This window comes from Barbatula barbatula (assembly GCF_947034865.1).
Source record: "Barbatula barbatula genome assembly, chromosome: 23".
In the NCBI taxonomy this organism is placed as follows: domain Eukaryota; kingdom Metazoa; phylum Chordata; class Actinopteri; order Cypriniformes; family Nemacheilidae; genus Barbatula; species Barbatula barbatula.
Genome location: NC_136786.1, coordinates 13,121,236 through 13,138,568, shown reverse-complemented (window position 1 = coordinate 13,138,568; position 17,333 = coordinate 13,121,236). Strand labels below are relative to the sequence as shown.

Genomic DNA, 17,333 nt, shown 5'->3' with positions numbered 1-17,333 from the left:
TTAAATGTTTTATCCAAAGATTGCTTTTTGACCTGTAGAATAAAAAGAACTCGTTTATCAAATCACGTCTTTGCACGGCAACAGCGGAAAATTTCAGGACTCCCAAACGTGTGATATCACGATGCGGTTAGCTAGATAAAACAATTAAAACATGCTGGCCTGATCTATTACTCTGACGATTAACCCAGCGCCTGCTTATCGTCTGGAGATCTATGAGAAATATGCTCAGGTGTTTTTCGCTAATAGCTATCCTTCATCACACAGACGGAAAGTGTCAACCCAGCAGAGATTTCGAAACCATTAGCATATCAATGTTTAAAATTCCCCATGCCAACATGTTTTATCCTAACTTTTAAAACAGCTGTGTTATACACTTCATGCAGACGCAGACAAAATTTAAGAGAACATCCCAAATTTTTTATAAATCAGCATTTCTGGATGTATTGTGGCCATTCCAGTCCAGTGTCTGTTGGATTTCAACGAAATCAAACCTAAGGGGAGTGACAATGTCCTCCAACAGCAAGTGTGAAAGACCGACTGACAAGATATGTGCACATAAAACTTCAGGTTATCAGATATTTTTATTTTATACTGAATACATGCTTGAAAGGGAATATGAACTTGTTTTCTTTGCAGTATTTGAAAAATACAGAGCATATTTTCTGTTGTATTGACCTGTTTCTCTGGTTTTCATTGTATACCAATAAATACGAAAATAAACAATATTTGTATTTGAAATTTGGGAGAAATATAGTTAGTCCTTCACAGAATAAAATAAAAAAATGTACCTATAAATAGTCAAATCAGAAAAGCTGAAAATGGTCTTTGAAATGGTCTCTTAACTTTTTATCACGGCTCTATATCTCAAGGTAGAAGTTATTTAAAGCATTAAGTTCTGAACAAGTTGGGAAAACACCTTGAGAGACATTCTTTTTTTCCGAACTGATCATGTGGTTATTAAAGTTTTGCCCCGGTGGTTTTCAGTATATTTAGCATTTATCATGCGACAGGCTGTTGTATCGGCACTGAAGAAGTGCTACACAAAGGGACATTTAATTATCACATTTGCCAAAAATGCTTTCCACCTGTTGCTTTCAAAACAGGTTTTCCCAAAAGTCTCAGTACTCACTCATCCTCGCGTCTGAGCTTATATAAACGGAAAAAAGTCTCTGTTTTATGGGAAATGATCAGATCCGGGATTTGGATTGTCTTTCTCTTACCATCTGTGGGATGCGCTGTGATTATTCCGTTATGTTAAATAACCTCACTGCGCACTGTGAAACAAACACGGGGAAAACAAATATTCACATTCCCTACATTTAAAGAATCGAGGCAAAACTGGGAAGAATAATTATCTCTCAGAGCAGATTTTCTTCTAAAAAATAGCCCAAAGCTAAGAAAAAAGGAGCAAGTCAATCAATCTAGGTTTTGTAAAAAGAAAGCATTTAAGGCATTTTAAACAGTGCAGCCTCGGGGCTTCGTGAAACATCGTGTTATTTAGAAGCGTGCATACCATAGATAATGTTAGAAGAGATTTATAAACAAACAATTAACCGCCACTCTTTGTTTTCAATCAGGTTGTCGTGGTATTTATATATTTTTAATACACTCACGTATGTTTATGTTTGTTTTGTCCTGTCAATGTCTGTGTCTGTTGATATTGAAAAGCTTTTCCGATGATGTATTTGCTACTGTCACTGATTTATCTGGTTGACTTTTCTTCCAAAAACAGAATATCCGATGCCGCCTGCTATAAACATTAGTGACATGGCACTTCACATTTTAACATAATTATGTCTCATCTATTTTCCCACTTAAGCCTGATTAATTTATAATGACCAGGTGGATTAAATAATGAACTCATCGTATCAAGCGAACCACTGACATATTTCATACTGTGGTGTTGTCTGCCGATGATCTTCACCTCGAAGGATTTTCTGACGACTCGCACAGTGTAATGTACCCAGCGCACGCTCCATAAATCTACTCTAATGGGGATTTCTGATATGATGTTGCCTTAGGCTTGCAACATTAGAGTTAGGTTAATGTAGAAACCATAATCATAGCTCATAGTCCTGGGCTTCTAGTATCAACAACAATACACAAGTGTATACAGTTGGGGCCCAAAAAATGAAAATGATTTTGCATTTTCATAACTTCACAGTTTGAGTGTGGTCGAGCTAAAAGCATAAATCATTTTTAGAATTCTATAAAATTGTGTTAGATTTTGATTTAATGACATGCACATAACATTGAACAAATGTTACAACTTTGCTTATTTAATTGGCAAATGCTAGATTTTCAATATTGCTTTTGCAATATTGGATTAAGGAAAATATTTCAAATTGTGAGTATGTTCTCAGACCTTTGTGAACAGTGTAGAGTATACACGGATTATAACTGCATTCTCTGCAATCAATACTTTCTTAAACATGCTGTTCAAATGTTATACAATAGTGTTATGGTCTTTCTGTGCTTTTACTAGATCACGTTTCCCTGAGATTATGAAATAAAAGCTTAATCGATATGTGAAGAGATTTATTCCAAAATGAGATCACTCCATATTTATCAATATTTTTTAATCACGTTGTTTATTACGTTAACATGTTTACATATTTTATTGTGTTATTAGCTGTATTTATTTGCGTTATCATGGCTCAAATCAAAACAAACCAACTGCAGTTTGATTGATATTAATTATTTACAATATAAATGATGTAGTTATCTCATTTTGGAACCAAACTCTTCACGTTTACCTGTATTACCACTTGTGCTAGAGTATGCATTATCAGAAAAAACCACAATATCTGATTTGTTCGTAAATGGCTGCATTGATTAATGCAATTCAATAGATTGTCAGGATTTGTGCTGTTTTTACTCTTTTCACTTGTTTTTCCCCCGTTTCAATCTCTTCTTGCATACTGTATTTACAGTGATCTATACCGATAGATTTCTGTTTCTTTTGTGTGTGTATGTGTGTTTGTGTGATGTAAGCATAAGTGATTCTCGCCCCCTCTGCAGCCTACATATACAAGAATCATCTCCACTTTCCAACGTTGGAGAGCACAGTTATTTCTAATTAATATGCAGGCATTGCCGTTTCTTCTTCTTACTTGCATGTGTTTGTTCCCATCAAACCAGTCAATCGTTGTTGTTTTTTTAAGTGAAACAATCCTGATCACTTGCTTCTTGCTTGTTTTTGTGGGAAGTATCCCTTTTGAACCAAACAAAAACAGCACAAACCAGATGGTTTGCTGGTCTGGGTAGATCAAGCTGAAAGATCAGAAACTTAGTCTGGGTTTCGGTTTCGGTTAATTTTTTAGCCACGATGGACAAGCCGGCATTCTGCTTGCATCCATGTCCAGAAGAATGAACTTGTGCAGTCTGCTCCTCTGACTGAATTGACCTCTGTCTCATTAATGAATGCAGAACATCTGTTAGTCCAGAAGCTAAATTCAAATCTTTCACAGGCCTCAAAAGCTCTCCTTTCATAAACCTGTTACTACCCCTGACAGCCTGGCTGATTATTATATGATTATGAATGCCCAGAGACTGATAGTTATGTCTGATCTCTGAGTCCAGACACGTTTGGAACTACAGCATGCCACATTTCATGCACTGGATGGTGATCTAAGACCCCTGTCCAGTTAAGTACTCAGGACAGATGTCTGTTCGACAGTGTGTGTGGGTGTTGGTGTAAAGGGTGATGCCATTTTTAGTTCTCCGTATATTAAATGCACATGTATGCACATTGACATGTGTTTAGAGGTAAAACATACAACATTAACCCATTGACAGCATCTAATTTGTGACTAATTTTATTTGTTTATAAGATTATTGATCTTCAGAGTAAAATGAACAAAACTGAATTTCAGTTTTTGTGGGGGATAGCGCTGTAGGTGAATCAGTTAAGTATTACAAAATCCCATAGTGGGACTCTCATTTAGCTCTAAATGACAAAGAAACATTGTCAATATTGAAGACCAAATTATGTTATAATTGAAATCTAGATGAGAGTAATAAAAAAAGTGAATTGCATTCTCTATATGCCTGAATTTATTTATCAAGCCTTTGGACAAATTAAGAAATACAGTGTTCTTTCTAGGATGTTTTTATTATAATTCATTATGAAAAGAACAAAATCAACTTGATGTTCATATATAAAATATTTTGTTTTACAGTACAGAAGATGCTGTCAGTGACATTACTTTTCTGTGATTTTTCAAGCGTACACAAATCTATATATGTTTATATCTAATTCATACAAATACTAATGAGATCCCTTGGTGTATGTCTGTCATGTGGGCCAAAAGTTAAATCTGTATGTGTATGTGAGTATTCTTTTTTCGTGCGTGTGCGTTTGTGCATGTTTAATGACATACTGCTTAAAAAGATAACTTTAGTGACTGAATTACCTCATGGCTCTGTTCAGAATAGTATATATGTACCGTACTAATCTTGCAATTGCCGCAAAATGTCGGTTTGTGCATTTTATGTTTTTTTTTATAAATCTACAATAGCACATTTGCCAAAATGATCTTACTGAGCGGAATACTGTTTCCAAGGATGCTGTACGGTTTCTATTTTTAGGTTGAACACTCATTATTGTACCGATTTATTTTATGTACTTTTTTTCGACATATGTTTTAAAAAGATTGATTCAAAAACGCCAAATTACTATTTAAAGTTTTTTCGTGATTTTAATTAGACATATTAACCAGACACTGTGAATAAAATGAGACCATGTGACTAAAGCGTAAAATGAGCTAGCGCCGTGCTCTAACCACTGAGCCACAGGACAGCTATATCTTGTGGATATGGATATCTTTAGACTGCAGATGGTTATTTACTTCCACTGCTGAGTCAAGAGAAATGACATTTAATGTTTGACCTACAAGACGGCTGTAATGTTTCACAGTTAATACGAGGCTTAACAACTTCAGAGTACCTTCTCTAAAAATCATTATCATGTCAATATCTCACTCATTCTGTCTCCTGGGTCTCCGGAAACTGTGATGTAAAGAGCTGTTCATTGTGGTGAAGTGGAGTCTGTGATTGACGTCATAATATTTCTTATAGCTTTTGATGTTAAATTATGGTTATGAAAGGACTATAAATATTAAAATGATCTTTCTCTTTCTTAAAATAAGTCTCTAAAGGGTAAATCAATTTTGGGCCTATTTTGAGTCATTTGAACTAAGCAACTTACTTGGATCAGGCACGCTTACTAAGACACATAAATAAAATAAAAAACAGTTTCAAAATCAATGTCAAATGCTTTTTTAAGCCATTTTGCCCATAAAAAAAGATACGTTGTTTTAAATCCCACAAACATTATCGATACTACTTCTACTTCTAAGAAACACATATTTTGGTGAAGGCAGCACAAATTATTTCGTGTTATTTCATTAGCCCTGGGCGTTGGTTCAAACTCTTTGTATTTGACTCAATTCTGCTGTGAGCTATAGAGTAGGCTAAGTTGTCCAGTCTTGGGTGGACAGACTGGTGCATTGTTGATCTGCAGCCCCATCAATCAGACAGCTGCAGAGGGGAAGAAAGGGCAGCCAATCAGAGCAGAGGGTTGTTGGGCCGACTCCAATTGAAACCTCGGGAGAGGTCTGACATCCAGGAGCGCTGCTTTACTGTCACTCTTATCTGACATGCTGTAGCGCACACAAAACATACCAACTTAGTTTCGTCCTTTAAATCACCTTAAGTAGAGATATTCATTTACGTTTAGGAACCGTGAACCGGTTCTTATCCAGAATCGTTTTTTTTTAAAGAATAAGAGTAATTGATTTAAGTTTTGGTTTTAAAACGATTCTGATGTGACGGGTGGCCAAGCATTGTGAACAGCCTTGTGCCACTGTGTTACCGAAATGGCCAGCCTTGGATGCTATTGATGGTGTAAAAACATAAACTTTAAAGCACATGTTTAATGGATTAGCATTACTCGACATTACTTACTACCTTACAGTCAGCAACACTACATTCAATTGATTAAATGCCTGTATCATGTCAGTTTTTGCATTTCTGTACAGTAGCTGTTAATGATATCCGACAATACTGTTGATGTAGTTGAGCAGTTTGTGTTCAAAAAGGTTAAAAAAGTTAAAAAGGTCATCAATTTATTTTAAAGGTGCTTCGTGTAATTTTTTCAGGACCTATTGACAAAAATGCAATATACATAACCATGTCTTCTGAGGTGTATAGATCCCTCACATAATGAAGCATTATGTTTTAATGAGCAATATGGATCTACATACACCGCGGGTCCCTTGGATGGAATTCGCCATGTTGTATCTACAGTAGCCCTAAACGGACAAACTGCTCTATTGAGTGTGTTTTGTAAATATTTGATCTCATTCGGGAAAGAAGCGCAACTCGCAATCTCACCTTTAGATGCCGCTTAATTTCATACACTTGACCTTTAACAAATTATTTTTACCTGGTAAACAATCATTGTAGTCATGAAATACTTGATTGGATGTGTCTAACTTTGTTGTAGATCATTGTGTTTTAAATCAGAGCTTTAGAGCGATCATTTACATTTTACACCAGATGTTCTCATTACTCTGCATTTCTTACCTGTAAAAACAGACGCAAGAGCCTCGACTGAACATTGTACATAGCATATGGGAATTAATTATTTTCAAACATGTAATGCATACCTACTTTATGCCGTGATGTCTCACTGGATTTTAGCTTCTCCATGGAAGAGAAATATTAAGCAAGAAATAACAAACCACAGCTAATAAATGCTACCGGAGGCTACTGAATCACAAAGTTAATTTAGACTCAAGGGTCTTCTCATAGATACGAGCACTCTTTCTACCACACAGCAAATTATTTATGATGTTTGTTTACATTGATGGACCTGAAGGATGTCAGAGACAGTGTCCCAGTGAGTCATTATCCCTCTTCATTACTGTATAGAGTAGAGGCAACTTTACACATCATTACTAAGAAGCCTGAACCAGACAGCAAACGACAGAAAATCACTGCCTCCCTTTGTCATTGCATTGGCTGTATAAGAAAAAAACGACTATAGATGATTGCGGTAATGTTGGCTTGTCTTATGATCAGGTCTTGGGAGAGCAGGTTGGCAGGAAAAATGACTCCCTGCGCTTGTTCGATAAAATGAAATTCAAATGAAACCTACGGCACTGGAGAGACGCAAACCGAAATTCAAATGAAATATCCTGGAAGTATTCGTTTTTTATTTAGTTTTTTACTTTCTATTTATTTTATATTTTTGGAGTTCAGTACGCCCGGTGAATTTTAGTGTTCATTTTAATACATACGGCGAGCATAAAACCTTTGATAGATGTTTGGAAGCTGTGGAACCCCATTTAAAGCAAACCTATTTAAATCTATTGGAAAACAAGGAAGCAGTACTGTAAAATAGATGCAAGACATTGTGCGTATTGTACAAAATACAAAGTGAATTTGCAGATTAATAATGATGTTGGTGCATATTGTATAGGCCTAATTTGAATTGAACATATGGTTTCGATTCTGTGGTTGTAAGCTATAGTAGTTTTCCCTCAGATCATGTGACGTAAGTTATAGACGTTATAATAAAAATCCATATCCGGGAGACGTTTTGCCTGATGTTTCGAGAAACATTACCTTTATAGTGAAATTAATTTATACATTGTCGCTTGATACTCAAACAACGTCAAGGATTTTAATTAGAACCGGCTCTTATTATTAGTCTGCTACACATCATATTTCACATTTTCTTTTCCTTTGAACTGTAATTAGGGCCATTATGTACACAGCAATTATTTTGACTAAATTTTGAAGATGTGAATTTTGAAGAGGAAAATGGGTCTCCTGTTCAATTAATCCATTGCTAATAACCTTCAAAATGAGTAAGAAAGGAGCTAATACACCCCAAACCCATTAGTCCCCCGGGCCGGTGGACTTGTGTTCTTGGCTTTATGAAACATTACGTACTCGTGTGATCTTGTGCTGTGCATGGACAGATTATAGCGTTTTGTGTTTAAAGTTGTTGCTTTAATTAGAGACTGGTGGCTGACACGACAACAAAGCTGCAGACCCTTTAGCGCTCAACATGTTAGCGTGTTAGCTTCACCAGCCTCAGGCTCCCATTAACCCGAGTGAACCAAACTTCTTGGTAACTCCATCCCATAATATATCAGCTCGAGCTGGGGTCAGCATGAGGAGGGTTGCCAGAAAATGGAGTCTGCCCTTAATTATTTTCAGCCTGAGCTGTGTGTGAATGGACGCGAGAGTTTAATATGTTGTGGTGATGGAGCTCGTATCCGTTCAGAAGTTGGAATGTAATTGTACGACCACCTGTTTATCGCTCTTGCCGAATCTGGAATTGAAGTCGAGCGTGCGTATCGCAGAGGTTACAATTAAGCCTGTGAAATGAGAGAGCCAAATGTCCACCTGATACAGATAGCAATTTTGTGCATGACCTCATTGAAATAATTGAATTCTTTCGTTCTTTTTTATGTATATTTTTGATGTTCAGTTGTTTTTTATAAATGGTGGTTTCAGAATATAATCAAATTGCTATTTTGTTAACCCAGAGAGGTACTATGTAAAAGGGGTAGTTCACCCAAAAATGACAATTCAGTCATTATTTACCTTCAGGTTGTGGCAAGCCTGTATAAAGTTTATACTTTATATATTTGGAAAGATATTTGGAAGAGTTTTTGTAACCAAACCAAGTTCTGGGGCACTATTGACTATCAAGTACTATGATAACTACTATGGCGATGCCTCAGAATTGTGAGGTTTCCAACATTCTTCAAAATATCTTCTTTTGTGTTAAACAAAACAAAGAAATGTATAGGTTTAGAACAACAAAATATCAACAGAATTTTATTTTTTGGGGCGAAGTTCCCTTTAATATTCATTTATGTATATAAAGCATAAGTTTCTTTCCTCTCATATTCAGGCACGGTAGTTGAAATGACATCAAGTTTCAGAGTTAACAGGACGACTCATTTCTACTTGCTGGCATTTGATAAATCAATATATATTAAGAAGGTATTTTAGAAATACTAAGTGATTCATGTATTTCAGATTTCATTATAACTGGACAGATAACCATATGTGTAACCATCACTGCTAAGAGACTGTGTGTGTGTTTGTGTGTGATAGATTTGGTACGGTACAGAAAGGTGATTTGTGTACCTTGTTAAACCACAACAATATGTCACCCAGTGAAGATTTGTTATTTTAATAGTAAAACCCTTAAACAGTAGGAAGCACCACAGATGCCCCTGGCATACTTATGGCCAATGAAATCATCCACCATGCTTGTCATTTTAACATGAGTACTGGAAAATCGTGACTCTGGTTGTATCGCGCCTGTGTGGCTGACATTTGTTGATAAGCTTTCCCTTTGGACTGTCTTTCTTTCGGTATCTATTGATTGCATAGAGCTGTTAATAGTGGATGGCATCAACCCCTTCAAAAACAGACGGCGTGAGAAAACGGGGCCACGCTGCTGTACCTCCTCCTCCGCCCTTACGCCGTTTCTCTGATGTTTTTAATTCCATCTCCCCGGATCACATTCACAGTGACCATGGAACAATTTCACACATGAAATCTTGTGCCAAACAGTATGTGAACGTTGTATGTTTGCAAATTGGAAATGCAGGATTTGGGATGAAGAAAATAAGATGCAATTTCATATTCATAGGGAGATTTAGGGTCTGAGAGATTCCGATTTGAGAAGTAGCAGATGCTTATTGGAATGATGTATTATACGCAGGGGCGCACCCGAATTCATTTATCTAACCCACTGAAATTGAGCTATCTGTGTTACCAAAATGGAACAGCTTGACAGCTCACATATGTTTCACGCTCACTCTATCACTTTTATTTTTTTAATAAATTGCAAATGAAGTAACAATAGAAAACGGCTTGTTCGTATGGTGTGACAGTCCAGAGCAAGGGTCCATTTTCTGACAGAACCAAATGTGACTGTGACACAACATCTGCAAACAATATATCTATGCTGTCCTTCTGAAACCTTGTATCTGCCTATTTCGTGATAAATAAATCATTATTATTAGTCATCCTTTGTTTTTTACTGGCTTTTGCAAATATCTAACCAATAAAAAGTAGTGCTTTTCAACTTTGAAAACACAGTATGTAATCATTTAACATTTTCAGTTTTTTTTATTTCCTGAAAAACAGTGCATTTGGACATATGAGGTTTCAGAAGGACATCGACGATATGTTATGTAGAGTTCTTTGAAGAGCACGCCAGCCCTTTGTTTTCATCTGAAAGTCATGAAATTGTACAACACAGTCTCACGAGAATTGTCACGAACTGCAATCTATTACCCAAAAATTCTGGCGTCATTTACCAAATTCTGGTGTCGCAGTGTTTCCAAACCTGTATAAATGACTTTGTTCTGCTGAACACAGAGGGAGATATTGGAAGAATGTTAGCAATTTTCATGGCCACCATTGACTACCGTAGTAAGAAAGATTTCAATGGTAGTCAATGGTGCCCCAAAACAGAAAATTGCTTACATTCTTCCAAATATCTTCCTTTGTGTTCAACAGAACATAGAAATGTAAACGGCTTGAATAAATTGTGACAGAATTTCATTTTGGGGTGAACTATCAATTTCATTTGTGTTTACCCAGCACGACTTTCAATCTAATGGATTTTAATAAACGGTATCTTTCATATGATATATCAATGCAATCTGATGGGAATTCATACCAATTTTTCAATGTGGCTCATTAGTGTGAATTTCCTAAAACCTCACTGGTATGTTTTGTTATGATTTGACTTCTCTTGCATTTTTAGCGAAATCATCCTTGGCCGCTGTGACATAAGGGTATGGGGTGAAGTAAGGTGTTGGTTAGCCACATCCTTAAATATGTATGACTTCTTTTGATATCAGGGTATAAATATATAAATGTAAATGTCTGTGCATTGAAAGTCGTGCTGAGTGACAGGAAAAGAAGGTCGTGCTGAGTGACATTAAAAAAGGTTGTGCTCACTGACACGAAACAATCGGATATCAGTGTCCATGAACACGAATGAACAGATTCCTAATTTCGTGTCTCTATTCCACGAACTGCCTTGAGACTGGGTAGAATTATATGGGTTGCAAGTGACAGCGGTGTTTGGAAAATTTGTTTCGAATCAACTTTAGAAACTTTTCATATTATCACTTTTAATATTACCTACCCTATTTCATTGAATCTTTTTCCAATATAAATTTACAGCAGTTAAATATCAGTTTCCATAACGGGAGTGAAAAGAATTATGAATTGATAAGATCATAATCTAATGTTAAACGCAAAGGGCCCATTACTTATAGCAATATGATTGTAATTATTCTCATAAACCTGATTCTAGTACACCGCGCGACTCCCTTTGACAGCAATATTTTTCAAAATGCTTTTAATCCTCTATGAGTGTATCCATCATATTCACCTCAGTTACTACTTACACACACACATAATCAAATGTACCTGGAGGCTGTGGCAAAACAGACTTGTCAGATGCTCACAGAATTGGACGGATGAAAAACAGAATTTGATCTTGCATAGATGCTGATCACTCGACATTCCTTAAGCAGAGCAGTCAGTTGAGACCGTGATTAAAATGCCCCCTTCAGCTTTCAGGAAACACCCAGGTGACAGTCCGTAGCCAACAGGACAAGATGTGCTCATGAGGCGCAGGTGCACATTAAGATAGGAGACAAAGGAGAGGTAGTTAAGGCCCCATGATTTTCTTTTTTTTATTTCTTTTTTGCAAACATAATTTTTCCCATGCTGTTTGCATTGAATGTAAGAATCTGTGATGTCAATTTGAAAAGTTTGAGTGATGGACTATAGTATGAATGAGGGAATGAGTCATACATGTAGGTCTACTGCCCAAAGACCAGACTGACCACATATGAATGAAACAAAAGCAAACATCAATGCCATTTCTCAATTTATTTCAGTGTAAAATGGCGATTCAGTGACTCAGAGGGGGACTTTGGGGGAGGCTTATTCATTTGCTTTGTTTGTGATGTTTCAGGACTTGATTCACTAAGTTAATTATGCAAATCAGGAATCAGAGCAAACATGTCCAAAAATCACAATTTGTGCAGCGCAATTCCCCATCTATGTTGGTTCTGAGAAACGGTGAGGTATGGAGAAAACTAACGTGAATCAGATATTCAAAATGCTGAGAGTACACTACACTATGGGTCTAGATAAATGTCAGATTTTAATGCTCTTCTTTATTTGATCATCGTTGGATGACTCAATGCAGCCATGATCGATGAAAAGTCTTGTGAATTTACCTCTTAGTGCATGTTTGGGTTGTTCTTAGAAGACATAGTTTGGCCGTCTAAGGCATTGCGTAAAGATTCCAATGAATATAATGTAATATTATTGTTTTAATCACAGCCATTGTTCATTGTTTTATAGCCCACTTTCATGGAAATTGATTTGTACATAAAACCAGGTTTACTAGTTCAAAAGCAAAGGCAGTATTGGGAAAATCCAGAGAAGAATAAGATAACATGAGAAAATGACCATGCTGGGTATGTGGTGGGTCCACCTCGAGCGAGGTGACTCACTCTCATAACCCCCCAATAACAACCAACAATCTTTCCCACATGTAGTCCGAAGACACAGAAAGCAAGGTTTTAGTGTAAACAGTTTTCAAGAGACCGAGAGTGATATAGACAAAGTAACATTTTGTAATCACACTTACAATGCAATGCAAAATAAAGATGAGCATTACTCATTATAGTGCTGTGTAATTCAGAGGGAGTTATGTCCTGTTTGTTTCTTTTTCTACTGTATGTATCGCATTATTTTTATATTTTTGACTTTAATTTAACTTACCGATAAATAAAGAAAAGAAGAAAGGTTGTTGTGATCCTTGTTTCATCTGTAAAATACTCAATTAATAATGACAACAACTGTGTTATATCTTTGAAAGCTCAAAGAAGGCTGATATTTGAATGTTACTGAAATTTATTAAAACAAACTTATGATTTTTTTAAAAGTTTGTATCAAAAGTTAAAGGTGCTGTGTATAATTTTTGGGAGGATCTATTGACACACACGCAAAAACGTGATTACATCTTAGACCTATGTGTCAGGAGAAGTGGAACGAGTCTTTAGATGCAATTCACAACCTCACCGCTAGATGCCACTACATTTCATACACTGGACCTTTAACGTTAAACATGCAAAAAAAAACAGCCTTTCATCATTTCCAAGTGGCTTCTTTATCTTTACATTTTGGAAAATTACTTACAATTTCACTATACTGTAATTGAATGATTGTTGTGGATGTTGCCAAAATATACATTTAAAATTTATCTTTCAAAAGTAACTAAAATATCTCTGCAGACCAAAAGGTTCAAGAACTGCAACCGTTTTGCTCTTGGTATCTCATTTGTAGGCATGTGCTGTTCTTAATTCATAGTGTTCTCTTTGTTCAGATTGTAACACTGTCTGACACACTGTTCACAAATGATAGAATGGGCAGCTCATCATTACGGTTACTCCGCTAGTAAGCGTAAGAAAGACAGCGTGCTATTTGCTCAGGGTTGAAGTATTTGTTCAGAGGAAAATGTCACATGGACGAGTAAATCTATTTTTGTGACATGCTTCTCTTTCGTCTTTCTCTCAGGAATACGATGAAATTTGTTTTAGGATTGAACAATGATTTGCAGGTCTCTCTGTAATGTGTGTTGCCACGATCTTGATAGATGACCCATCAGATTTCCACCGTTTCAGCTCTCCACATGTACCCCGATCAGTTTTTCCCCGTCCAAGTTGGGCCGATTTTCTCTGGAGTCTTGGAAATTTCTTTGTACTGATCAGAAAGCAGTGTGTATCGTGTCAAAAAAGTCATCAGAGGCAAAACTTTGAAACAAATTGTTCAATAAAACCATCTAGAAACTTGGATTTTGGTGATGTCATGACTATAGTTGTTTTTCGATGCTCTCAGCATCTAATGGATAGAAACATTTGCTTATGAAGGCAGACTAATACATTATCTGAATAGCTTTGCCAAAGTTGCTACTTGCATGGCTTAATCCAAAATGATTTATCCTGAAATGCGGAGTATAATAAATGACACACCAGTGAGTCATTTTACACTGAGTCATTAACTGACTTTTTAAATTTTTTCATTTTCAATTGTGCCTCACCAAAATGTCACAATCCGGGGGGCGATCGTAGTGTTCTTTTTTTGGTAGGCCGGATCTAGATGCTTAGCTCTCTTGTATCTCTTTTTTTGTCTCTTTTGCTTCATAATTTAGCCAACACTTTTATTCAAATTAACTTATTAAAGGGTCAGTGCTCCAGGAGACCTGGGGTTAAGTGCTTTGCTTAGTCAAAGCTTTAGTAATTAGGATTTGGAACTTGTTGGTTACTCGCCAGAAATGTTAAAAATAGGCAACACCAAATAGCACAGAGCTTTGTAAATAAAGTAATACATTATTGGTTATAAGAAAAAGGCATGATTTCACTTATTGACTAACAATGACTTAATTTAAATATGCTGCAGTGTTTTTTCCTATTCAGCTGGACTGGATTTGTTTGGTGAATAAGACTTTTTTTTCTACCAAACTAGACCTTTCTTACACTTAACTCTTAAAGATAAACTGTTTCATATTATGAGGATATACAGTATATTAGTCTACATGTTACCATAGACAGTTTCTTGCTACTAGTGACCGTCTTGTTTGTATGGCTAATCTCGACAGATTCACAATGAAGTAAATCTAAGAGACATTTCCATTAAGAGATTAAATCTTTTGTATTTTAACTTTACTTGAAAGGGATAGTTCAACCAAATTTTTTTATTTTGTCATCATTTACTGAGCCTATTTGTTGCTTTAAATCTTTATTTTACGAGTTTGTGTCAACATGGAATCGAATTTTGAATCAAATCACTGTTAACAAAAGAAGATATTTGGAAGATTGTTTGTAAACTAACCGTTGTGAGGCACCATTAACTACCATAGTAGAAAACTAAACTACTATGGTAGTCAAAGGTGCACCAGAACTGTTTGGTTTTTCCACATGATTTCAAATCTATTATTCTATAATTATTTCGTTTTTTACAGATTTTTTTTAAAAGGTTTGAAACAACTTGCTGGTGAGTAAATTATGAAAAAAAAAACATTTTGGGATGAGCTATCCCATTTTCAAATATCTGTTTTTCTTTGGAAAATTGGTAGTGTCACAATATGTCATTTTTATATACATCATATACATAACAAATCTGGTACTTTCTTTTACTGGAGTAAAAGTTTTAGTAAAATGTGCGTAAAATTACTTAAAAAAATACTAGATTTGAATATACTTAAGTATTCATGGTAAAAACTATGATTTTATGAATCGTAGTGGAGAAAAAAAGTATGGTGTATGCTTTATAGTGAGGAAAACTTTCCTAGAGTAAAAAACATTTTATTTACTTCCAAATGTACGTAGTAAAAATACTGTTCACACAGGGGCATAGTCTCCACTGGGGACAGAGGAGGCATGCCCCCCACACTTTTCGTGTCCCCCTCACTTTCAAATTAGTTTGTTATGATTTTTTAACCAGGCGCCATCATTGCCACGGTGAAGTAGTCTATAGGACCGAGCAGGACACAGTCTGCCATGGGTCAATGTACGCGTGGCGTGCACACTCTAAAAATAGATCACAGAAAGATTATTTTCAATCACATGGTTTTGATTAGTTTTTATGTGGTCGTTGCTTCCGTAGGCTATGTTAAACTGTTTCCTCAGAATGGACTTCTATGGGTTTCTAACATAAAACAAAAACATTTCCCCCTGTTCAGTGTCCCCCCCACTTCTCAAACCAAAGTTACACCCTTGTGTTCACATCTTAAGAAATCCCCCAAATTGCTAAAGTCAATTTTAGAAATCATTTAATTGTTTGTTTTCCATCTCAGACTGTCACAGTAATACCATGCAGATTACAGTAATTACTCTCTGTTGACACTCTGATGTCAAGTGTAATTGGGCTTTTCTTCCATCCACCAACAGGTTGAGAAGGTTCGCATGACTGAGCCGACCATTTCCACGTGCCCTCTGGGCAATGGGGATCGTCTGCTGCGAATGAGAATGATAAAAAGATACAGTTCTCAGTAAGGCCAGCCATATGTGTGTAAAATGCGTTCCTGTTTCACGCTCCTGGTCAAAAGGCCAATTTGACTTGGGATTTGGAGACAAATAATGCTTGAACGTAGCAGACACTCATTAGAACAGACATCGGGCTGCAGACGTCTCTAGTCTCTCTACCCTCCTCACATGTCAACTGCTCCTTCTCCCCTCGCAGGGATGGTGATTGAATGTACCGCGTCGCAGCTGAAGGCAAATATAGAGAATGTGTTGTTTGTGCTTTCATGTTGAATACACCAAACTGCTGTTATCAGTCACTTCTGCTGTTGCTGCTTTGGGACACTTCTGGAACTCAGAGCTGTCTGTGCATTCGCCGGAGCGGTTTTTCCTGCTCATCATTGGGATGTTTGTGCAGTTCGGTGTGCCCTGTTGTCTTCCGGTGTTGAAACTTTTTCTCGTGTGGTATAGCATAAATGTATGACTCTTTTTTTTGCCATGAACTTTTTGGGAATTGTTAATGGGGAACACATGATACACATCACAGTTTGGATGTTAGCATTTGTTAGCAAAAACAGTTTTGTATTCAGTTAAGGGCACATCTCTGTTTTTTCAAAGAGAAATAATACATTTTGTGTTCCTTTAAACTCATCGTGCGTTCATTTATTTCATACAAATCAACGCAGAATGTGTTAAAATTACACACAATATGTTAAAAAGCACAACACAAACAGTGTGTAAATCAGGGTTCTCAAGTTTTAAAAAAAGCTTGGAGTGAGATCACATGCGATTAGGGGAGGAGCCCTAATTGAGCCCCGCCCCCACAACTTTACCCATTGTTCATAATTAACCAGCAGAAATTACATGTAGCATTATTAATGTGACTAGAAAGACTATTAATACAGTATATAATTTTAAATAAAGGAAGAAATATAATCTTCATTCCTTCCCATATCCTTTATCATTTCCCTTAGTTTTCAGATAATGTTTTGACTGCATCAATATGTATACTATGGGCTTTATATTAAATGTTCTAGCCTAAAATTTTAGACGAGCTTTCTTCCAACTACCCTTCTCCATCACAACATGTGTTCGCGCGATATTGTTGGTTACCTAGTAACGAACGTATGGTGGCCGAGAATGTTCCGTCAACTTCCGTGTGTTTTCGCGCATCTATGTTGCCTAGTAACGACGCAATCTGGCCCAGATACGTGCTGGCGGCAGGAAACTTCACTTTGT

General features: G+C 36.4%; 1 protein-coding gene across 1 annotated transcript in view; it reads left to right on the top strand.

Annotated features, from left to right (window-relative positions):
* LOC306889027 (contactin-associated protein-like 2) overlaps positions 1-17,333 on the top strand; it is a 116,188-nt gene that overhangs the window by 76,403 nt on the left and 22,452 nt on the right. The window lies entirely within an intron of this gene.